This window comes from Trichosurus vulpecula, chromosome 1 (assembly GCF_011100635.1).
Source record: "Trichosurus vulpecula isolate mTriVul1 chromosome 1, mTriVul1.pri, whole genome shotgun sequence".
NCBI classification, from domain to species: domain Eukaryota; kingdom Metazoa; phylum Chordata; class Mammalia; order Diprotodontia; family Phalangeridae; genus Trichosurus; species Trichosurus vulpecula.
Window position 1 is genome coordinate 319,859,769 of NC_050573.1, and position 24,997 is coordinate 319,884,765.

The 24,997-nt window shown below is 37.1% G+C and overlaps 1 pseudogene; it reads right to left on the reverse strand.

Moving 5' to 3' along the window:
* Nucleotides 1–1,907: 1,907 nt before the first annotated feature.
* Nucleotides 1,908–2,458, reverse strand: LOC118834398 (annotated as a pseudogene).
* Between the last annotated feature and the right edge of the window lie 22,539 nt (nucleotides 2,459–24,997).

Below are 24,997 nucleotides of genomic sequence, written 5' to 3' on the forward strand. Positions count from 1 at the left end.
CCCCCTCTTTATACACTTTAGAAGCCTTAAAAGAAGAGCTCAAAAAGGATTTGGAAAAGCAAGTTAGAGAAGTAGAGGAAAAATTGGGAAGAGAAATGAAAAGGATGCAAGAAAACCATGAAAAACAAGTCAATGACATGCTAAAGGAGACCTACAAAAATACCGAAAAATACACTGAAGAAAGCAACACCTTAAAAATAGACTAACTCAAATGGCCTTAAGAGAAATATGAACATTATGTAGTTGTGTGATTCATTTGACAAGACTAAAGACAGAAATCCAGACATCAAGGGTTAAGGCAAGAAAACATGGTCTGGGTTCAGCTCCAGCGACTGAAAAGTCAAAGTCAGATAAACAGAGTTAGTGAGGAGAGCCACTCAGAAAAAATCACTCAGTGTTTCAAGTAAATGAAATGTTCTTAATATAAATAAGTTGGAACTATTTTGTAGTAACAGAAAGTTAGCCATGACCTTGTCTATCTTCTTACTTATTTCCCAGATAAGATGAAAGAGAGCTGTGTATTGAATTATAATAAGATGGGGGAGGGGGTAGAATGGAGCACTTCCCATGGAATAGCTTTTGAATTTGTGCTGTCCTACTAGCCCCTTGCTAAAATACATGTGCTATAACTCAGGATGATGTGAAAGTCCTTATATGTTCCCATTACAAAATGATTTATCGAAAAGGATGAGCCAGTTAGCACTATGGGGAACAGACTTATGTAGAAAAACTATCCCCAATTTAGGGAGTCATAAAAGCAGTAAAAAAATGTTATCCTGTCATTTTGATATCCAGACAGTACCAGATCTCACCTGAGCCTTGAGCAGGAAGGTGGAAAAGGGATTTCTTTTCCATCCCCATTCAGCAGCAAGCATTGACAATTGCAAGCACATGGTGGAGAAATTCTTTACTTGTTGAGAGGAGCTAGACACTGGAGCTCAGTTCCCTAGATTTCTCTTTGGCTTTGTGTTTCTTTTCTTGAGGGCAAGTCATCAAAAAGCACTCCTCATAGATGAATAATTCTTACCTTAGCCAATACCCTGTGCATTTGAGGATTCTTGGACTCACTCCATTATTCTTTGGGCCCCATTTTGGACTCTCTGGACTGTTTCTCAATTTTCTTCACTCTGAGCAGATACTCTCCCTTCCCCACTGCTTTTTAACTTCCGTATATATGATGTATCCCCCATTAGAACATACGTTGCTTAAAGGCAGGGACTTTCTTGTTTTTTGCTTCTATTTGTATCTTCAGCATTTTTACACAATGCCTAGAACATAATAAATGTTTGTTGACTTGGCTTTTGAATCAATACTAACTGACTGTTAAGAAAGTTTCCTTATTGACTACACTCCTTTTCAGAAAAGAAGATAACCTCTGAAAAGGTCATCTTTTAAAAAAGTATATTTTTTGGATTTTTTGGGTTTTTTTGGTTTTCTTTTGGCAGGGCATTTGGGGTTGAGCGACTTGCCCAAGATCACACAGCTAGTACACGTGTCAAATGTCTAAGGCTGGATTTAAACTCAGGTCCTCCGGACTCCAAGGCCGGTGCTCTACTCACTGTGCCACCTAGCTGCCCCAAAAGAATAAGTTTTAACAGTCTTTTTTTTTGAGTTCCAAGTTTTCTACCTCTCTCCATTCCCTCCTATACTCACTGAAAAGGCAAGCAATATTATGCACATTATACATGTAAAGTCATTTGAAACATATTTCCATATTAGTCATGTTTTTAAAAAAAGGAAGAAAAAGAAAATAAGGTAGACAGCATTTTTGGAGTATTTTGGAAATGACATGGATTTTATTTTTCAGTTTAGTAACTTTATTACATCAAGTATATGTGTCTCTACACATTCAATGTACACACTTGAAAATTTAAAGTGTGTGCTTACTTTACTATGAGGTGGCACTCTCAGGGCCTAGTGACAATATGCCACCAGAGTGGTGGCAAATGACCTTTTTTCGGGCTGGAGGCCAAGCTTCAGTCTTAGGATCATCAAGTGGAATTTCCTCCTTCAACTGCTGAACCTCAGGATCCCAACTTTCCAAGTGCAGTTTCTTCCATTTCTCCCTATTGGCAAAGTAGTAAGGGTACATCACCTTCTGAGAGGTGTGCCAATAGTCTAAGCAACACTCGGGAACCTTGTAACACTCATATCTTTCAAAGGAAGTACCTCCAAGGGAATCAGGGAAGATATATGGCTGAGGATGCTGCTAAGCTCAAAATTCTTCCTCACCCTTAATAAGCAGTTTGGTGGCCTTTATCATATCTTTTTCATTCTTATGTTCTTCAAACAGAGCCCCCAGAAAACAAGCTTTGAATCGATATGCATCCCTGTGGACTATCCCGGACTCGAGGTGGTGAAGTGCCCACTTGTAGAGCCACAGCACCTTCTGCTGGTGGGTCAGGAAGGCGCCCCAGGAGCACAACGTCATCTCACCCCGCTTCACCTTCAGCCCAGTGGGTGGCTGCAGGAAATAGCAATGACATGGATTATTGCACTGATCAGAACAGGGTAAGTATTTCACATGCAATACTGCTGATGCTGTGTACAATATTCAGGTTCTTATCACTTCACTTTGCATCAGTTCAAAAAAGTCTTCTCAGGTTTTCCTGAAACCATGATCTTCATTATTTCTTACTGTACAATAGTCTTACATCAAAATCATATACCACAGTTTGATCATTTCCCAATTTCAAATCATTTGCCACCATTAAAAGAGCTGGTACTATGGTATTTTATACCTATAGGTCCTTCTCCCTTTTGTTGGATCTCTTTGGGATACAGACCTACTAGTGGTATTGCTAAATGAAAAGGTATTCACAGTTTTATAGCCTTTGGGGCATATTTCCAAAGTCTTCTCCAGAATGGTTGGACCACTTTATAACTCTACCAAGAGTACTTCAGTGTTATTTTCACACAACCCTTAGAGCACTTTGTCCCCCTTTTTATTTCATGTTAGCCAATCTTATAGGTGTGTGGTGGCACCTCAGTGTTGTTTCAGTTTGTGCTTTTCTAATTATTAATAATTTTGAGTATTGTTTCAGATAACTATTGATGTTTTAATGTTTTTCTTCCTGAAAACTTCCTGTATGTATACAGACAGACAGACAGATAGATATATAGGTAGATAGGTAGATAGATAGATAGAAAGTTGACAGATAGATTTACCACTTGTCTATTGGAGAATGACTTTTATTTTTATAAAATTGGTTTAGTTTCTTATACATTTAAGAAGTGAGGTGTTTATCAGAAAAAAATTGATATAAAATATTTTCCCAGTATATTGCTTTCCTTTAAATGTTTGCTACTGTGATTTTATTTCTACAAAAACTTTTAAATTTCATATAATCAAAATTATCCATTTTACTTCAGGTGAACTTCTCTAACTCTTGTTTCTTCATAAAATCTTACATTATTAATAGATCTAACAGGTATTTTTTTTCCATGCTTCCCTAATTTGATTATGATATCGCTCTTACATCTAAATCCTCAAATCATTTTGACTCTATACATGATAATTTTATGTTAAAATATGTTAACTTGGTATATGATGTGAGATGTTGGCCTATGAATCATTTCTGCTAGACTCCTTTAAAGTTTTCCTGGTAGTTTTTGTGAAATGGTGAGTTCTTGGCTTCAAAAAATTGGGTCTTTGGGTCTATTAAACAGTATTACTATGGTCATTTGCTTCTTTATATTTGTGTCTATTCTATTCCATTAATATACCACCCTATTTCTTATCCAGCATCAGATTGTCTTGATGATTATTACTATTCAATGTAGTTTGAAATCTATCAGGCCAATTTTCTTCACTTTTTCCCATTGATTCCCTTGGTATTTTTGAACTTTTGTTTTTCAAGATGAATATGCTGTTATTTTTTCTAGCTCTTAAAAACATTTCTTTGGTACTTTGAATGGAATGGCATGGAATAAATAAATTGATTCAGGTAGGATTGTCATTTTTATTATATCAGCTCAGCCTACATTTGAGTAATCAATGTTTCTACAGGTGTTTTGATATTTCTTTATTTGTATGAAAAGTATTTTGTAATTGTATTTACATAGGTCATTGATGTGTCTTGGCAGATACCTTTTTAAGTATCATATATTGACTGCAATAATTTTACATGAAATTTACTTTTCATTCTCTTCCTGCTTGGTTTTGTTGGTAATATAGAGAAATGCTGATGATTTATTTGGGCTTACTTTATATTCTTCAACTTTGCTAAAGTTGTTAATTGTTTCAACTAGGTTTTTTCAGTTGATGCCAAAGGATTTTCTAGGTACCACTTAACATCTTCAAAGAGTGACAATTTTCTTTCCTGATTACTTAATCTTATTCCTTCAATTTATTTTTAATTACATTCCTGTAGTTCTCTTGTCAAGTACAATAATAAATAATAATGGTAATAATGGGATATCTTTGCTTCACTTCAGATCTTATAGTTTATTTATTTTGCAGATACTGCTTGCTCTAAGTTTTGGATAGATTCTACTTATCATTTCAAGAAAAGTTTTATGTTTTTCCTGCGTTTTTTAGTGTTTTTAATAGAAACAGATGTTGTATTTTCTTAATAGCTTTTTTATTCTGCCATATATTGCTATAATCATATGAGTTTTGTTGTTATTACTATTGTTAGTAGTTATGGTGAAAATTTTCCTAATATTGAACTAAACCTGAATTCCTGATATAAATACCATAGTCATGGTGTATCTATTTGTGATAAATTGCTGTAATCTCCTGGCTAGTATTTTATCTAAAATTTTTGCATTGCTATTCATTATGTAAACTGGTGTCAACTTTTCTTGGTCTTTCTTTTCTCTCTCTGGTTTAGGTATCAAAACTATGTTTGTGTTATAAAAAGTAATTTTTGTAGGACTCCTTTTATCTGTTTTTTAATACTTTATATAATATTTCTATTTATCATTCCTGGAATGTTTGATTGAATTCATCTATAAATCCAGCTGGTCTTGGGAATTTTTTTTAGGGATCTCACTTGTGGCTTGTTCAATTTATTTTGCCAGTATAGGGTCATTTATCTTTCTATTTTCTTTTCTGTTAATTTGGGAAGTTTATATTTTTGTAAATATTCATCTAGTTTTCTTAGAATATCAAACTAATTGGCACGTAATTGGGGAAATGTGTTCCTTATAATGACTTTAATTTCACATTCATTGAAGGAAGATTCATCCTTTTTATTTTTGATATTGCTAATTGGCTTCCTTTTTTTAAATAAAATTAACAAATGGTTTATCTATTTTATTTTTAACTATTAAAAATGAAATCAGGGCTTAGTTTTATTTATTTGTTCAGTATTCTTTTTAAACTTTCCATTTTATTAATCTTTCCTTTGATTTTCAGGATTTCTGTTTCGGTGCTTAATTGAGAATTTTGTATTTTTCTTTTTCTACTTCTATTTTTCTTTATTTGCATACCCAATTCATTGATCTGCACTTTTTTTTTCTTTTATTGATATGTGTTTAGAAATATGAATTTTGGGGCGGAGCCAAGATGGTGGCTGGAAAGCAGGGACTTGCATAAGCTCCCCGCCAGGTCCCTCCAAAAACCTACAAAAAATGGCTCTGAACAAATTCTAGAACTGCAGAACCCACAGAACAGCACGGGAAAGCAAAGATCCAGCCCAGAACTGCCTGGATGGTCACTGGATGAGGTCTATCGTGCACAGAGCTGGGGGCGGAGGAGAGTGGAGCCCAACATGGGTGGCGGCAGGATCAATCAGACCAGGAGCCAGTCAGAACAGGCCCTAGTGCCCTGAATCAGTGAGCTGCAACAGTTACCAGACTTCTCAACCCACAAACACCTAAGACAACAGAGAAAGTTAGTGGGAAATGTTGCGGGGCAGAGTGGAAGGAGTTCACAGTTCAGCCACTGCCCTGGTGGCAGCAGGAGTGGTGCAGCTACAGAACTACAGCTGCAGTTGCTTCTGGGCCCAGGCCCACCTGTTTGGAGGAATTAAGTGGCAGATCAGAGCAGCAGTACACAGCCTGCTTAAGATCTGAGTCAGGTCCTGGTTAGCGGTTCTTGGAGAAGGAGGAGTGTTGGTGTGGCAGAGCTGGCTGTATAGAAATAGCTCTGAAAAAAACAGCGCATCCCCTCAAGCTTGGAACAAAATATTCTTTACTCTACAAGCAGTCATAACCCAAGGAAAAACTCAAGGGTCAAGTAAGTTGGCTGGGAACATGGCCAGGCAGCAAAAATGCTCTCAGATTCAGACTCAGACTTTGGAATCTTTCTTTGGTGACAAAGAAGACCAAAATACACAGCCAGAAGAAGTCAACAAAGTCAAAGAGGCTACATCAAAAGCCTCTAAGAAAAACACGAACTTGTCTCAGGCCATGGAAGAGCTCAAAAAGGATTTGGAAAAAAAAGTTAGAGAAGTAGAAGGAAAATTGGGAAGAGAAATGAGAACGATGCGAGAAAACCATGAAAAACAAGTCAATGACTGGCTAAAGGTGTCCCAAAAAAAATACTGAAAAAAATATTGAAGAACACAACACCTTAAAAAATAGACGAACTCCAATGGCAAAAGAGCTCCAAAAAGCCAATGAGGAGAAGAATGCCTTGAAAGGCAGAATTAGCCAAATGGAAAAGGAGGTCCAAAAGACCACAGAAGAAAATACTACCTTAAAAATTAGACTGGAGCAAGTGGAAGCTAGTGACTTTATGAGAAATCATGATATTATAAAACAGAACCAAAGGAATGAAAAAGTGGAAGACAATGTGAAATATCTCATTGGAGAAACCACTGACCTGGAAAATAGATCCAGGAGAGATAATTTAAAAATTATTGAACTACCTGAAAGCCATGATCAAAAAAAGAGCCTAGATATCATCTTTCAAGAAATTATCAAGGAGAACTGCTCTGATATTCTGGAGCCAGAGGGTAAAATAGAAATTGAAAGAATCCAAAAATTGCCTCCTGAAAAACATCCCAAAAAGAAAACTCCTAGGAATATTGTCGCCAAATTCCAGAGCTCCCAGGTCAAGGAGAAAATAGTGCAAGCAGCCAGAAAGAAACAATTTGAGTATTGTGGAAAAACAATCAGGATAACACAGGATCTAGCAGCTTCTACATTAAGAGATCGAAGGTCTTGGAATATGATATTCCAGAGGTCAGTGGAGCTAGGATTAAAACCAAGAATCATCTACCCACCAAAACTGAGTATCATGCTCCAAGGCATGGGCTTTCAATAAAATAGAGCATTTTCAAGCTTTCTCAGTGAAAAGAGCAGAGCTGAATAGAAAATTTCACTTTTAAACACAGGAATCAAGAGAAGCATGAAAAGGTAAAAAAGAAAGAGAATTCATAAGGGACTTAAAGGAACTCTCCCTGGGTAATAACACATGTTGATGAAATTATCAAAAAGAAAAATTGACTAGTTTTTGTGTGTCCTTCATTCTCAAAGAAGACCATGACAAGAGGGGGGTTATGCTATAACATGCCAGTGAATTGGATTTAAATGAGGGAGGGCTGTGCAAAGTCACCAGCCTCACTTTTACTTCTAGTGCCATCTGGGTCCAGACATAGATCAGGACAACTGGAGATGCCCAGGATGAAATGGGGGATCTTGGCCTTTTCAAACTGAGGTCATTAACAGATCTCAGTTTGACTGAGGCAAGAGCCATTCGGTGATTTAAGCTCAATAAAAAAAGAGGCAAAGAATGGACTCTTTAAAAAAAAAAGATCTGGAAGGGAAGACCCTCAGGGTTTTTTCTGGCTAAAATAGAAAAAAAAAATTATTTACATTCATTCTGAGCCAATCAGGGCTCAAACCATGACCAAGTATGGCTTAATCTGAGACCAGAGTGATTTGGGGTTAAAAATGGTCTTTAAGAGAATTAAACAAGTAGGAGGGATACAATGGTGAAAAGGCAGGTGTTTCTAAGCTTCTTTTAATTAGCAAATACTGGAAAGAAAGAGACGTTATCACATCTGGTTATGAAGAAATTTTGTAGCTATGGTTTGCAGTGGTAATTATCAGTAAATACAATGGGATTAATATACATATATGTATGTATATGTATATGTGTATACAGACACAAACATATTTACATAATAGTACAGTAAGATTCCACAGTGTTCATGCATAGGTCAGTGTGAGCATGATTATTAAGAAAAATATTAGTGATAGAGTGAATGTAAGTACAAGTAGATGAATAGAAGAAAAGTTGGAGAGAAGAAAAATGTGAAGAAAAAGAAAAGTTAGGTAAGGGTGTGGAATTTTATTTATAAGTGTTGTATAAGTTCTGGACTTAAGTGAATTAACTGCACTATCTTGTTTCTATGCATTCACGCAAATTGTCTGCCATGTTTCAAACATAAGTGGTCCTTAGGAAAGTACAACAGGAATGATTAGAAAGAAAAGCTAATGTGGTATATGAAGGTGATGGAATACTATTGTGCCATAAGAAATGGGGATGATGCAGACTTCGTATCAACTTGGAGAAACCTACACGACATAATGCTGAGTGAGCGGAGCAGAGCCAGGAGAACATTGTGCACAGCCACAGATATATGGATTACGTGAGGACCAACCCTGACATACTTCGCTCTTCTCAACAACCTAAGGTGCAAGGTCTACTCCAGGGCACTCACGATGGAGAATGCTATCTTCATCCAGAGAAAGAACTGTGAAGTTTGAATACAGATTGAGGCACACTACATTCTCACCTTTTTTGCTTCTCTTTTGTTTTTGTTTTTGGGTTGTTTTTTGGTTCTGTTTCTTCTTTCTCATGATTCATTCCATTGGTCATAATTCTTCTCCAAAACTTGACTAGTGTATAAATTAATTCAATGCGAAGATATTCATGATAGTTATATGAGATTCCATGCCATCTTGGGGAGGGAGGGGGGAGGAGGGGAGAAAATCTGGAACTCACAATTAGGTAGAACTGTGTATGGTAAACTAAAAATAAATAAATAAATTTAAAAAAAAAAGAAAGAAAAGCTAAAAGTTGAGAAACTATCAACTGTTTTCTTCCTACTTCTTTTTCAAAATTCCATCTGTCTATCTGAAAAAAAAGGAGAAATTCTTCACTAGACGCAAGATCTTATGTTCTCAACTGAATTTCTACTTGCTGCTTTCACTTTTCTTTTCATTCACCACTCAGTTCTTTTAGATTGTGGCTTCTGACCTCATCACTCAACTGAAAATGTTCTCTCCAGAGTTATGCAGAATAATGGTGCTTTTTAATTACCAAGGCTATAGGTCTTTTCTTAGTCCTCATGCTCTACAGCTTTTCAGCCTATGTGCTGCATTTGAAACTTTTGACCTTTTTTTACTTGTTTTGTTTTTCTAATGGATATCCACTCCCTTGTGAGATTTGTGACACTACTTTTCTTATTGTACCTCTCTTCTGTCTGATTGGTCTTGCTTGGTGCCATTGCTGTCTCCTCAGTTCTGAAACAGTCTTGCTTGGGACCTCTTCTCTATAAATTCTTCAACCTCTATTGATTTAACTATTAATGCTCAAATCTATCTATCTATCTATATATATATGTATATATATATATATATGTATATATAAATACATATTGAGCCTCTGTCTCTCACTTGAGCCTTAGTTCTTTATTTTCAGTAAGCCTTTGGACACTAAAAACTGAAGTATCTGGATATACCTTAAACTTAACCTGCCTCAAACCACACTCATTGACTTTTTCCCTATTTTTTCCTTAAACCCAGTTCACTCTGAAGCGCATTGATTGGACCACAGTAGGTCCCTGCCCAAGCTCTACTTAATGGCTGTATTTTGGGCCCCCCTGGCTTAGAGTGAATGTTTCTCTTTGGAACATCAATCCTGAGGGTCTGCCCCTCCCAGCTTGATTCTTTTTTCCAATTAAACGGGCCATCCCTTGACTCGCTTCTTAAAGAGGCCTAGTCACTGAATGGGCATTACCTCAATCTAAGCGAGCACATGAAAAGGCCTTAGGCTAAAAGGGCCAGGGTCTCCCATTGCATTGTGTGTCATCTCCAGTCATGCTGATGAATATCTGGTCACTGGATGCAGATGGCTGTGGAGGAGAAAGTGAGACTAGTGATCTTGTATAGCCCTCTCTCACTCAATCAAAGTCAACTGTAAGTCATGTCATCATTTCCATCATGTCATGGTCCTTTTTGAAATTGAAAAACAAACACAACAACAACAACCATCTTCCAAACTTCTCTATTTCTGTTGAAAACACCAGAATCTAGATATTATCATAGATGCATCAATTTCCTTTATTCTGTATATTCAATCAGTTGCCAAGGCTACCATATTTATAATCACCACATTTCCCATAGCCTACTCATTCTATCCAAACAGTGATCATGTTAGTTCAGTTCCTAATTACCCCTTTACTACGTTTTTGTGATAGCTTCCCAACTGGTTTTCCTACTTCAAGTCTGTCGCAACTCAAGTATATCTTATATGTTTCTGCGTAAATACTTATCCTTAAGCACAGATCTGACCATGTGACATCCTATTCACCCAATTTTAATGGTTTCTTATTGAATCAATTATAAAATATTAACTCTTCAGTTTTTAAAACCTTACACGAAATAGATCCAACCTTTCTTTTTAGTCTCTAGGTATTTTTCTTTCTCACACACAATCCATGATGCATCTACGTTGCCCTTCACTGTTCGTTACCTCTTGAACAGCTAATCCATATGCTTGAAATGCCACCTTTTTACCTCTGCCTCATACAGCCCCTCTCCTCTAGGATATACCTTGGCCATGATCTTCTAAATCAGGGCTGTCCAAAATATGGCTCGTGGGCTGCATGCGGCCCACAGTGCAACTTATGTGGCCTGCCTACAAGCATATAAATTTAAATAAATACTTTGGTAAAGGAAGCTAAGCCATCATCTCAGAGCTCTCACTAAAATTTCAAATCAAGATATATTGTCTATTGTTTCAACAAAAACCTAAGGGTGGACAGACCTGTTCTAAATAAAACTCCCCAGATATTCCCAACTGCTATCTATCTGTATATTTAACATGCATACATTTTTTTTTTAATAAATTTCTTTATTTATTTTTAGTTTACCACACACGGTTCTACATAGTTTTGAGTTCCAGTTTTTCTCCCCTCCCTCCCCCCTCCCTCCCCAAGACGGCATGAAGTCTCATATAACTGTCATGTGTAACTTCGCATTGAATTAATTTATGCACTAGTCAAGTCGTGGAGAAGAATTTTGACCAATGGAATGAATCATGAGAAAGAAGAAACAGAACCAAAAAAAAAAACCCAAAAACAAAAACAAAAGAGAAGCAGAAAAGGCGAGCATGTAGTGTGCCTCAGTCTGTATTCAAACTTCACAGTTCTTTCTCTGAATGAAGATAGCATTCTCCATCGGGAGTCCCCTGGAGTTGTCCTTGACCTTTAGGTTGCTGAGAAAAGCGCAGTATGTCAGGGTTGGTCCTCACGTAATCCATATATCTGTGGCTGTGCACAACGTTCTCCTGGCTTTGCTCCGCTCACTCAGCATTATGTCGTTTAGGTTTTTCCAGGTTGTTATGAAGTCCGTATCATCCCCATTTCTTATGGCACAATAGTATTCCATCACCTTCATATACCACAGCTTGTTCAGCCATTCCCCAATTGATGGGCATCTCTTTGCTTTCCAATTCTTGGCTACCACAAAGAGAGCTGCTATAAATATTCTTGTACATATGGGTCCTTTTCCTGCTTGCGTGATTTCTTTGGGATACAACCCTAGAAGTGGTATTACTGGGTCAAAGGGTATGAACATTTCTATAGCCCTTTGGGCATAGTTCCACACCACCCTCCAAAATGGCTGGATCAGCTCACAACTCCACCAGCAATGCAACAATGTTCCCATTTCCCCACATCCTTTCCAGCATTTATCATTCTCCTGATTTGTTATTTTAGCCAATCTGACAGGAGAGATGTGGTATCTAAGAGTTGTTTTGATTTGCATTTCTCTAATCAGCAGCGATCCAGAGCACTTTTCCATATGCCTGTAGATAGCTTTAATTTCTTCCTCTGAGAACTGCCTGTTCATATCCTTTGACCATTTCTCAATTGGGGAATGGCTTGTATTCCTATATATTTGGCTTAGCTCCCTGTATATTTTAGAGATGAGGCCTTTATCAGAGATACTAGTTGCAAAGATTTTCTCCCAATTTTCTGCTTCCCTCCTAATTCTTGTTGCATTGGCTTTTTTTGTACAAAAACATTTCAATTTGACATAATCAAAATTATCCATTTTGCATTTTGTAATGCTCTCTATCTCTTGTTGGGTCATGAATTCTTTACTTTTCCACAAATCTGATAAGTAAACTATTCCTTGCTTTCCCAAATTACTTAGAGTATCAACTTTTACTCCTAAATCAGGAACCCATTTTGACTTTATTTTGGTATATGGTGTAAGATATTGGTCTATGCCCAGTTTTTGCCCTACCATTTTCCAATTTTCCCAACAGTTTTTGTGAAATAGTGAATTATTAGCCCAGAAACTGGCTTCTTTGGGTTTATCAAAGAGTAGATTGCTAAACTTGTTGATTTCACCTACTTGTGTACCTATCCTATTCCACTGATCCACACCCCTGTTTCTTAACCAGTACCAGGCAGTTTTGATGACTGCTGCTGTGTAGTACAGTTTAATATCTGGTGTGGCTAAACCACCATCTCTAGCATGTCTTTTCATTAATATCCTAGATACTCTAAGACCTCTTGTTTTTCCAAATGAATTTTGTTATTATTTTGTCCAGCTCGGTAAAAAAATTTTTTGGTAGTTCGATTGGTATGGCACTGAATAGATAGATTAATTTAGGTAGAATTGTCATTTTTATTATATTAGCTCGGCCTAACCATGAGCAAGTGATATTTCTCCATTTATTTAGATATGATTTTATTCGCGTGAAAAGTGTGTCATAGTTATGTTCATATAGGCCCTGGGTTTGCCTTGGCAAATAGACTCCCAAATATTTTATAGTGCCTTCAGTAACTTTGAATGGAATTTGTCTTTCTATCTCTTGCTGTTGGGCTTTGTCAGTAATGTATAGGAATGCTGAGGATTTATGTGGGTTTATTTTATATCCTGCAACTTTGCTAAAGTTGTTTATTATTTCAAGTAGTTTTTTACTTGATTCTCTAGGATTCTCTAGATAAATCATCATATCATCTGCAAACAGTGATAATTTAGTTTCTTCTTTTCCTATTCTAATTCCTTCAATTTCTTTTTCTTCTCTTATTGCTACAGCTAATGTTTCTAGAACCAAATTGAATAATAGGGGTGATAATGGACATCCTTGTTTCACCCCTGATCTTATTGGGAATGCATCTAGTTTATCCCCATTACAAATAATGCTTGTTGATGGTTTTAGGTAGATGCTATTTATAATTTTGAGGAAGGTTCCACTTATTCCTATGCTTTCTAGTGTTTTTAATAGGAATGGGTGTTGTACTTTGTCAAAGGCTTTTTCTGCATCTATTGAGATGATCATATGGTTTCTGCTAGTTTTGTTGCTGATATGGTCAATTATGCTAATAGTTTTCCTAATATTGAACCAGCCTTGCATTCCTGGAATAAATCCTACCTGGTCATGGTGTATTATTCTCGTAATGAGTTGCTGCAATCTTTTTGCTAATATTTTATTTAAAATTTTTGCATCAATATTCATTAGAGAAATTGGTCTATAATTTTCTTTCTCTGTTTTAACTCTACCTGGTTTGGGTATTAGTACCATATTTGTGTCATAAAAAGAATTTGGTAGGACTCCTTCTTCACCTATTTTCCCAAATAGTCTACAAAGTATTGGAATTAGTTGTTCTTTAAATGTTTGATAGAATTCACATGTAAAACCATCTGACCCTGGAGATTTTTTCCTAGGGAGTTCGTTGATGGCCTGCTCAATTTCTTTTTCTGATATGGGGTCATTAAGAAATTTCACTTCCTTCTCTGTTAGTCTGGGCAGTTTTTGTTTTTGTAGATATTCATCCATATCTCTAAGGTTGTCAAATTTATGGGCATACAGTTGGGCAAAATAATTCCTAATTATTGTTTTGATTTCCTCTTCATTAGAGGTGACCTCACCCTTTTCATTTTTGATACTGGTAATTTGATTTTCTTCTTTCTTTTTTTTAATCAAATTGGCCAAAGGTTTGTCAATTTTATTGGTTTTTTCATAAAACCAGTTCTTTCTTTTTTTTTATTAATTCAATACTTTTCTTGGTTTCAATTTTATTGTTCTCTCCTTTGATTTTCAGTATTTCTAATTTGGTATTTAATTGGGGGTTTTCAATTTGCTCTTTTTCTAGCTTTTTCAGCTGTATGCCCAGATCATTGATCTCTTTTTCCCCTATTTTATTCATGTAAGCATTTAGGGATATAAAACTTTCCCTAAGAACTGTTTTTGCTGCATCCCATAAGTTTTGGTATGTTGTTTCATTATTGTCATTCTCTTGAATGAAATTATTAATTGTTTCTCTGATTTGTTCTTTGGCCCACTCACTCTTTAGAATTAAATTATTTAGTTTCCAATAAGTTTTTAGCTTATTTTTCCATGGTGCTTTATTAAAAATGATTCTTATTGCATCATGATCTGAAAAGGATGCATTGACTACTTCTGCTTTTCTGCACTGGATTGTGAGGTTTTTATGCCCTAGTACATGGTCAATTTTTGAGTATGTGCCATGTACTTTTGAGAAGAAAGTATATTCCTTTTTATCCCCATTCAGTTTTCTCCAGAGGTCTATCATATGTGCTTTTTCTAAAATTCTGTTTACCTCCTTCACTTTTTTCTTATTTATTTTGAGGTTAGATTTATCAAGTTCAGAAAGGGGGAGGTTGAGGTCTCCCAATATTATAGTTTTGCTGTCTATTTCTTCCTGTAACTCCCTTAACCTCTCCTCTAAGAATTTGTATGCCTTACCACTTGGTGCATATATGTTAAGCAATGATATTGCTTCATTGTTTATGGTGCCTTTTAGCAGGATATAATGTCCTTCCTTATCTCTTTTAATTAGATCTATCTTTACTTTTGCTTTGTCTGAGATTAGGATTGCTACACCTGCTTTTTTTACTTTAGCTGAGGCACAATATATTTTACTCCAGCCTTTTACCTTAACCCTATGTGTATCCCCCTGTTTCAGATGCGTTTCTTGTAAACAGCATATTGTAGGATTATGGTTTTTAATCCATTCTGCTATCTGCTTCTGTTTTGTGAGAATGTTCATCCCCTGCACGTTCAGGGTTATGATTTCTATCTGTGTCTTTTTCTCCATCCTAATTCCCCCTGTTTATGCTTTTATTTCTCCCTTTCCCCTTCTCCTCCCCAACAAAGTTTTGCTTTTGACCGCCGCTTTCCTCAGTTAACCCTCCCTCTTTATTCCCCTCCCTTATCTTACCGTTACCCACTTGCTACTTCTCCTCTTCCTTCTGCCCTCCCCCCTCCCTTTTTCCCCCCTTTCCCTCCCACTTCCCGTAGGACAAGTTAGATTTCTAAACTTATCAGAGTATGTTGTTCCCTTCTTGAACTAAATCAGATGACAGTAAAGCTCAAATACTGCTCTTCTCCCTCCCTTCTTTCCCTCTACTATAATATGTTTTTTTGCCACTTCCTTTGGTGTAATTTACCCTTTTCTACAACCTCCTTACCACTTCCCTCATAGCCCTCCCTTTATATCTCTTATTTATATTTTATATCTTTACATCAGTTAATTTATACAGGCATTCACAACCTATGTATATCCCTTTCATTTGTCACAATAGTTGTACCATTCACAAGAATGACTTATATATGTATATGTATATATATATATATATATATATATATATATATATATATATATACACATATACATATATATATATATATACATAAAAAACATACATAAGATGATATAATCCCATATAAAGATGTAAACAACCTAACCTTATTGGTTAATGAAGTTTGTGGGGTTTTTCCCCCTGGTTACCTTTTTATGTCTCTCTTGAGGTTTGTATTTGGAGATCAAATTTTCCATTGAGTTCTGGCCTTTTCATCAGGAAGGTCTGGAATTCCCCTATTTCATTGAACGTCCATCGCCTTGCCTGGAAAATTATGCTTAGTTTTGCTGGGTAGTTGATCCTTGGTTGTAGTCCCAGCTCCTTTGCCCTTCGGAATATCATATTCCAATTTCTCCTGTCTTTTAATGTGGAAGCTGAGAGATCCTGCGTGATCCTGACTGTAGTTCCACGATATTTGAATTGCTTCTTTTTGGCTGCTTGCAGTATTTTCTCCTTGAGTTTATAGCTCTGAAATTTGGCTATAATATTTCTTGGTGTTTTCAGTTTGGGATCTCTTTCAGGGGGTGATCGGTGAATTCTTTCAATGACTATTTTGCCCTCTGGTTCTAGGACCTCTGGGCAGTTGTCTTTGATAATTTCTTCGAAGATACTGTCAAGGCTCCTTTTTTCATCGTGGATTTCCGGTAGACCAATAACTCTCAAATTGTCTCTCCTGGATCTATTTTCCAGGTCAGTAGTTTTGCCAATCAGATATTTCACATTTTTTTCTATTTTTTCATTCTTTACGTTTTGTTTTATTACTTCTTGATGCCTCATAGATTCATTAGCTTCTACTTGCTCAAGTCTAATTTTAAATGAGTTAGTGTTTACATTTTGCTTTTGAGCCTCCATTTTCAATTGGTTGATTTCACCTCTCAGGGTGTCCTTTTCTCTCTCTAGATTCTGAATCTCCATAGCCATTTCGCCAATCTTATTCTTTAGGGACTTTTCCATTTTTTCCATGTTTTCTTTTACCTCCCTAATTTGGTTTTTAAAATCCTCTTTTAGCTCTTCCAGCAGTGGGCTGGAGACCAGATCATATTAGCTTTTGAGGTATCTGATGTATCTACCGTGTCATTGCTATTTTCTTCTATGTCGATATTTTGATCCTGCCTGTCTCCATAAAAAGAATCTATTGTCCTCGGTTTTTTTGTGTTCTTCTTCATGTTGGTTTGCCTTTTGCTGGCTTTACAATGAATTTCTATCTGTGGATATCAGGGCTTTCTGTCCCAGCTTTCTTATTCTGGGGGTTGTGAGTCTAGAATTATAACCTTCAGTTTCCTGAGGTGTGGGGGAGGGGTCTGGCTCCCTGGCGTCTCACTCCCTGTGGGTGCTCTCCAGCACTTGCTTTTCAGCAATGGTCTCAGCTGTTTGTTGTTTGAGCTGATGTCTGGCACTTCCCCTGGGGGAGCAAGGTTACGTCTGGGCTCCTGGCGTTGACTGCCCCTCTGGGACTAATGAGCTTCTAGTATTTGTCCTCTGAGGCCCCACTACTCTCTCCTCTGTTTCAATTCTCTTTTTTTTTTTCCCGAGGAATTCTCTGGGTGAGGGGGGGAGGGATTAGAGCCATTTACCTGGCCATTGAGTCTTTCGGAAGTTCAAGAAGCCGAGTTCCTGGGTTTTGCAAGCGTCAGGACTGGGTGTTTTCACGGCCGGTGGCGTTGTGCTGCCTCTCGTCGCTCCCACAGACTGCCGTCCTGTGTTGGGAGTCCTGGGGATCTCTGCCGCTTTCGGGCGCCCAGCTTTCTCCCAGCCCGTCTCCCACATGGATTTCTCGGCCAGCCGCTTCCGTGTTGGTCTGGAGCAGCTCCGCACCGAGCACTCTCTGAGCCTGCAGGTTCGTTCCTCCTGCCTTTCAGACTCTTCCGGCTCGGAAATTTGCCCCACGCAGACTGCTCGCGGTTTCTGACTCTCTCAAATCTGCTCAAATTCACTTTTTTATGGGAATCTGACAGACCTTGTGAGAGAGCTCCGGTAAGATGCTGCCTTCATGCGGCCATCTTGGCTCCGCCCCCCCCTGCATACATTTTATATACACTAATTACCTATCCTGTTAGAATACAAGCTAATTAAAAGTAAGGATTGTTTTATTTTTTGTACTTATTTCTCTAGGGACTACCACAGTGCTTTGTATGTAATAGATACATAATAAATACTTGTTGATTAATTGATTGAAAGTTTATTGCATGGAAGATGTATTAGTCTTATTTTTCTTGCCCATATATGGCAGAACTTGAAGTCAAAATTCCAAATTAAAGAGTTAGTTTTAGAGTTCCACATCAGTTTAGCTACATGGTGAAACAGCTTTTGTCTATGAAACATTTGTTTTCTTTATTGAAATTTGGGATCTTGGGGTACAGCCAAGATGCCAGCATAAAAACAGGACTCACTTGAGCTCTCCCCCAAATCCCTCCAAACACCTCTAAAATGACTGTAAGCAAACTCTAGAGCTACAGAACCCTCGAAATAACAGAGCAAAACAAGTCTCCAGCCCAACATGGCCTGGATGGTCACTGGCAAGGGTCTATTACACTGTGCTGGGAGCACAGCACACCCCAGCATGGGCCATGCCAGGACAGACCAGGTTGGAGCAGAACATGTGAAGCAGGCCTCAGGACACTAAAGCACTGGCAGCTGTGGAAGTTTCCAGACTTCTCAACCCACAAATGCCAAGGACAACTTAGCAGGTCAATGGGAAAACTGTTGGACCTCAGTGAGAGAAGAGTTCTGTCTGGCCCTAGCCCCAGGTGAGCAGTGCTGGCTGTGGTTGCAGTGGTTGCTTCCAGAGCTCCAGGCCCACAGACGGTAGGAGGTATCAAGCAGCTGATCAGAGCAGAAGTACAGGGATCTCTTTGCTGGCACTGAGGCAGGGTTCTCTTGCTTTGCCTTCCTTGGATCTGGGTTGCAGTCCTGGTTGGCAATCCTTGGGGGAGGAGGAGTGCTGGTGTGTCAGAGCTTGTGGTGGCTGTGGAGAGGGAGTCCTTAGGGCAATTCCACAGCACAAAGGAGTGCTTTCACTCACAGACCAGAGCACAGGCCAGAAGAGGAGTATCATACCACTTCAGAACAGACATAGTTCTGAAAGCAGCAGCACAAAACCCCTGAAGCTTGGGACAAAGCAATATAAAATTAGAAAGCAGTCATACTCTGACAAAGAGCTCAAAAGTCAAGTAATTGGCTGGGAAAATGAGCAGGCAGTGTAAAAGGACTGAGACTATAAAATTGTTCTTTGGTGACAAGATCAAAACATACAGCCAGAAGAAGTCAACAAAGTCAAAGAGCCTACATCAAAAGCCTCCAAGAAAAACACAAACTGGTCTCAGGCCATGGAAGAGCTCAAAAAGGATTTGGAAAAGCAAGTAAGAGAAGTAAAGGAGAAATTGGGAAGATAAATGAGAGTGATGCAAGAAAATCATGAAAAACAAGTCAATGCCTTACTAAATGAGACCCCAAAAATACTGAAAACAATAACACCTAAAATAGACTAACCCAAATCACAAAAGACACCCAAAAAGCCAATGAGGAGAAGAATGACTGAAAAGGCAGAATAAGCCAACTGGAAAAGGAGGTACAAAAGACCACTGAAGAAAATACTGCCTTAAAAATTAGAATGGAGTAAATGGAAGCTAGTGAGTTTATGAGAAATCAAATTATAAAATAGAACCAAAGGAATGAAAAAGTGGAAGACAATGTGAAATATCTCATTGGAAAAACCACTGACATGGAAAATAGATCCAGGAGAGATAATTTAAAAATTATTGGACTACCTGAAAGCCATGATCAAACAAGAACCTAGACATCATCTTTCAAGAATTTTTCAAGGAAAACTGCCCTGATATTCTAGAGACAAAAAGAAAACTCCTAGGAATGTTGTGGCCAAACTCCAGAGTTCCTAGGTCAAGGAGAAAATATTGCAATCAGCCAGAAAGAAACAATTTGAATATTGTGGAAACACAATCAGGAAAACACAAGATCTAGCAGCTTCAACCTTAAGGGATGGAAGGGCTTGGAATATGATAATGGGAGGTCAAAGGACCTAGGATTAAGACCAAGAATCACCTAACCAGAAAAACTGAGTTTAATACTTCAGAGAAAAACATGGATTTTCAATGAAATAGAGGACTTTCAAGGATTCTTGATGAAAAAACCAGAGGTGAATAGAAAATTTGACTCCCAAATACAAGAGTCAACAGAAGCATGAAAAGGTAAATAGGAAAGAGAAATCATAAGGGACTTACTAATTTTGAACTGTTTTTCTTACATTCCTAAGTGGAAAGAGGATAATTTAACTCATGAGGTCTTTCTCAGTATTAGGGGAGTTGAAAGAAATATACATATATATAGACAGAGAGCACAGGATGAGCTGAATACAAAGGGATCATATCTAAAAAAATAAAATTAATAGTTGAGAAAGGATTATTTTGGGAGAAGGTGAAAGTGAGAGATACAACATGATAAATTATTTCACATAAAAGTGGCAGGAAAACGCTGTTGTAATGGAAGGAAGAGGGGGTAGATGAAAGGGAATGAGTGAACCTTGCTGTCATTGGATTTGGCTTAAGGAGAGGATAACATAAACACTCCTATAGGAAACTAAGGAGGAAGGGGATAAGACAGGGGAGATCATAGAAGGGAGGGAAGATTGGGGGAGGAGGTAGTCAAAAGCAAACACTTTTGAAAAGGGACAGGATCAAAGGAGAAAATTGAATAAAGGGGGACAAGATAGGATTGACAGAAGTATATGTAGTCTTTCACAACATGACTATTATGCAAGTATTTTGCATAACAATTCATGTATAACCTATATTGAAGAAGGTAGAGAATGTAGAACTCAAAGTTCTTAAACAAATGTTAAAAAAATGTTTTTATTATGAAACTAGGAAATAAGATATACAGGCAATGGGGTATAGAAATCTATCGTGCCCTACAAGAAAGTAAGGGGAAAAGGGATGGGGGGAGGGTATAGATTGAGAAAAAAATTGTAACTCAAAATCTCGTGGAAATGACTGTTGAAAACTAAAAATAAATTTAAAAAATAAAAATAAAAAAAATAAATTTTGGGATCTGTTTCAACAATGCAGCTAGCAGCTGTTGTGGGTGTGAAAGTCCAACAACAAGAATTCTGCCAGCACTCTGCAAAAGCACAGGTTCTTTTGATCTGCTTAACTAAGGAATGGTACGTCAAGGGGTTGACAAGCTTACTTTAATTCAGCATACAAATATCATTCACTTAGTTCAGGGGAAAAAACCAGTACCCTGAACTTCAGAGCAAAATACAAACAAAGTACAAACATCAACAGACAGACCTTGTCTGATTCAAATCCCAATACATAGTTACCAGAGTTTACCAAAGTCTCAGCATCCAGGTTATCTGCTGGAGGGCCCTTAGCTACAGCTGCCCGGAGTCTCCGCATCAACACCGCCTCGAGTGAGAGCCCTGCACAAATGGCTCTGTCCTCTCTTCTTATAGGGCTTCAGATGTCATCAAACGTCATCTGAATGACCAGATTTATCGAGGCCCTCCCTCCCATATGCGTGTCAAAATTTCCCCATTTCTTTTTCTCTTTTTTAATCACTCTCTTTGCCTTTTCACAAATTCCTCAGAAGGATATCTTATTCCTGAAAGACTACAGGAGTAATTTTCCCTTCATTGTTACCATGTGACTTGATTTGTTGTTGTTGGGTCGTTTCAATCATGTCTTAATGTTTGTGACTCCATTTGTGGTTTTCTTGACAAAAACAGTAGAACCTTATTCCATTTCTTCTCCAGTTTATTTTAAAAATGAGGAACTAAGACAAACATGGTTATTTGACTAGCCCAACCTCTCTCAGGTAGTAAGTATCTGAGGCTGGTTTTGAACTGATTAAGATCAATATTCCTGATTCCCAGACCAATGCTCTATCCTAGCTGCCCTAAGAAACAGCTTAGTGTGTGATAATGGTCCAATTCCATATCTATATATAGCCTACATTTACCTATCTCTATATAAAACCAAATCTATTCCACAATAGAAAAGGGGCCAAAGAATAAGAACAAACAGTTCTCAACAGAATTACAATTTATGAGTTATTGTCATTCAGTCATTTCAGTAATTTCTATTTGTGACCCCATTTTGGATTTTCCAGACAAAGATACTGGAATAGTTTGCCATTTGTTTCTCCAGACCATTTAACAAATGAGGAAACTGAGGCCAACAGGGTTACGTGGCTTGTCCAGGCTCACACAACAAGTGTCTGAGGCAAGATTTAAATTCATGAAAATGAATCTGACTCATCTTCTGTCTGACTTCCTGACTCCTGAATCTACTCTATCCACGGCACTGCCTAGCTGCCCTCAAATTATTAACAACCACATGAAAAAAAATGCTACAAATCACAGATAAAAAGAAAAATTATAATAAAAATATTGTATTATTTTTACCCTTCTTAATTACTATGATTTAGCATTACTTAAATTATGGTGTGGGTGGCAGCTAGGTGGTACAGTGAGTAAAGCACCGGGCCTGGAATCAGGAGTACCTGAGTTCAAATCCAGCCTCAGACACTTGACACATTTACTAGCTGTGTGACCTTGGGCAAGTCACTTAACCCCAATTGCCTTGCCTTTCCCGCTGCAAAATAAAAAATAAATAAATTATGGTGTGGATATTCAAATTCTTCAGATTTTCCTTATCTAACATTTGTCATGTATGACAAATATGAGGTGCAGGAGTGATTCTATATGAGGAGTAGCTTGTAGAAGCTACAGCAGCATACTATCTATACAAACTGAGGTTTTACCTCATAGCCAGCAAATTGGTAAAAATGAAAAAAAATGGCAATAATCAATAATAGAGGTGTTGTAGAAGGATAAGCACACTACAATATTGCTGGTGTATCTGTGAAATGGTGCCATCATGTTGGAAATTAATTTGGAATTTATGAGCATCTAAAATACCCACATTATTTAACTTAGATTTTCAATAACTAAACATATGCCTTGGAGTTCATTAATGAGGAGAAATTCTTATATACTGCATAAAAATATTTATATCAGCATTTTTAGGATAGTAAAAACAAAAATAAAAAGCAATAGATGACCATTGATTGGAGAATGAAACAAATTGTGTAACTCATGTATGTGCCATCCCATAAATTGTGGAACAAACTGTGTTCCATGTACATGTTGAAATATTATTCTGACGTAAGAAATGAAAAAAAATGATGAGTTTAGAGAATGAGAAAATAAGACACAAAATCTAATGTGGACTGAAATAATCATAACCAAGAAAATAATGTACACAATGACTAAAACCAAACGAATCCACTAACCACAAAACAGTTAAAATGGAATGTTACAAAATTAGAAAGAACAAGCATGGCTCTGAAAAAGAGAAGACTTTATTACATTATCCATTCATAGAGGTAAGAGTTTCATGGCTGTAGTACATTTCACTTATTTTTACACATTAAAAAATTAATACATAAAAGAGAATAAATACCTCTAAAATACGTTTTGTTGAGTTTGCTGAATATTTCTTTTTTTTTTTACATTACTATTTGTAAAGTGCAATGGCTTTCTGGGAAGAGAGACTGGAGGATACTGGGAGAAATTTTTGGAAAAATAAAAAAGGTATCAATAAAATTATAGGAGGATAAAAATTGCTGGTAAGATGTTTCTTGAACCTCTAACAGTAATAATTGAAATATTATGTGAAAAAGACAAGATGCTGCAAGACAGATGAAGAAAAAATTGTCCTGTTTTGGAAGAAGAAGAAGAAAAAGAGGAGGAGGAGGAGGAGGAAGAACAATAAGAAGAAGAACAAGAATATGAACAAGAAAGAGGAGGAGGAGGAGGAGGAGGAAAGGAAGGGGGAGGGAAGGAAGGAAGGATGAATAGAAGGAAGGAAGGAAGGAAGGAAGGAAGGAAGGAAGGAAGGAAGGAAGGAAGGAAGGGAGGAAGGAAGGAAGAAAGGATTAGGAGGGAAGAGAACCTGTAAAATATAGGCCAATGGGTTTGATTCTGCTGCCTGGGGACATTTTAAAGCAAATCATCAGAGAAACAGTTGGTGAATATTGCAAAGAGAAATTGGTGTTTGTAAAGAGTAACCATAGTTTCACCAAAAAATAAAAAAAATGATATATCTCAGTTGAATATTTATGGGAGGGAATATTCACAAGTTACACAAGATTTCTAGGCATCAGTGTGTCAGTGTGTTGTCAGCTACACAGTTGAACATAATATACACATCAGAAATAGTCAAAGTCCTCACTATACGAGGCTTTTTTAATGTGAAAACAGATTTACACTCTTCTGGTTCACTTTAAAATTTCTTCATTTTTTTTTCATACATAGGGGATTCCATATGCTCTGCCTCTCAGCACCAGGATCCCATTGATAGTCAAACTTTATTTGTAGATTCTGTAGTTGTGAATTTGCCTACTCAGTGAAATTTATTTATGACCTACTTCCAAATCAATACCTACATAGTCATTTGTGGTCATGCTTAGTGCTGTGAAAAATTTTAGTTGCCCAATGCCACATTCCCAGCTGAAGTCAAACAAGTCAGAACTCTGCCTTCTTGAGTATATTTCACAGTCTATTTAGTATCACATTTTTCATATTTGTGTGCTATTACCTGCTTAAAATGACCCCCAAATATAGTGCTGAAATGGGGTTTAGCCCTTCCTAAGCACAAGAAGGCTATGATGTGTCTTTCTGAGAAAATATGTGTTGGATTAGCTTCATTCAGGCATGAGTTATAGTACCGTTATAAGTTCATATGTTTATGAAGTTCAATGTTAATGAATCAATAATACAGCATATCCAGAAAAAGGAAGAAGTAATTCACCAATCTTTACATACTGAAGAAAATGTATGACCAGAGGCTAACCCTGTATTTTCAAAGTTCACAGGAACTTTATAGTATATAACTAAAATGAGTGATGAAAATAGTCTAAGATCCAAAATGTTATGTACCCAAATTAGCATGGAGAACATTAAAATAGTGCCTGATTCCTAAGGGTAAAGCCAGAGAGTTAATCCTGGCACTGTAAGGAAAAAAATATAGGGTTGCATAAGTACAAGTATAAAGATAATTCTAATTGATAGTCAAAGTAAAGAAAGACATCACTGCAAAACAGTAGGTCTTTGCTGTCAGTAATAGTAGTGGTTCATGGAATATTTATCATAGAGTGTGATTGCAAGAGGGGATCT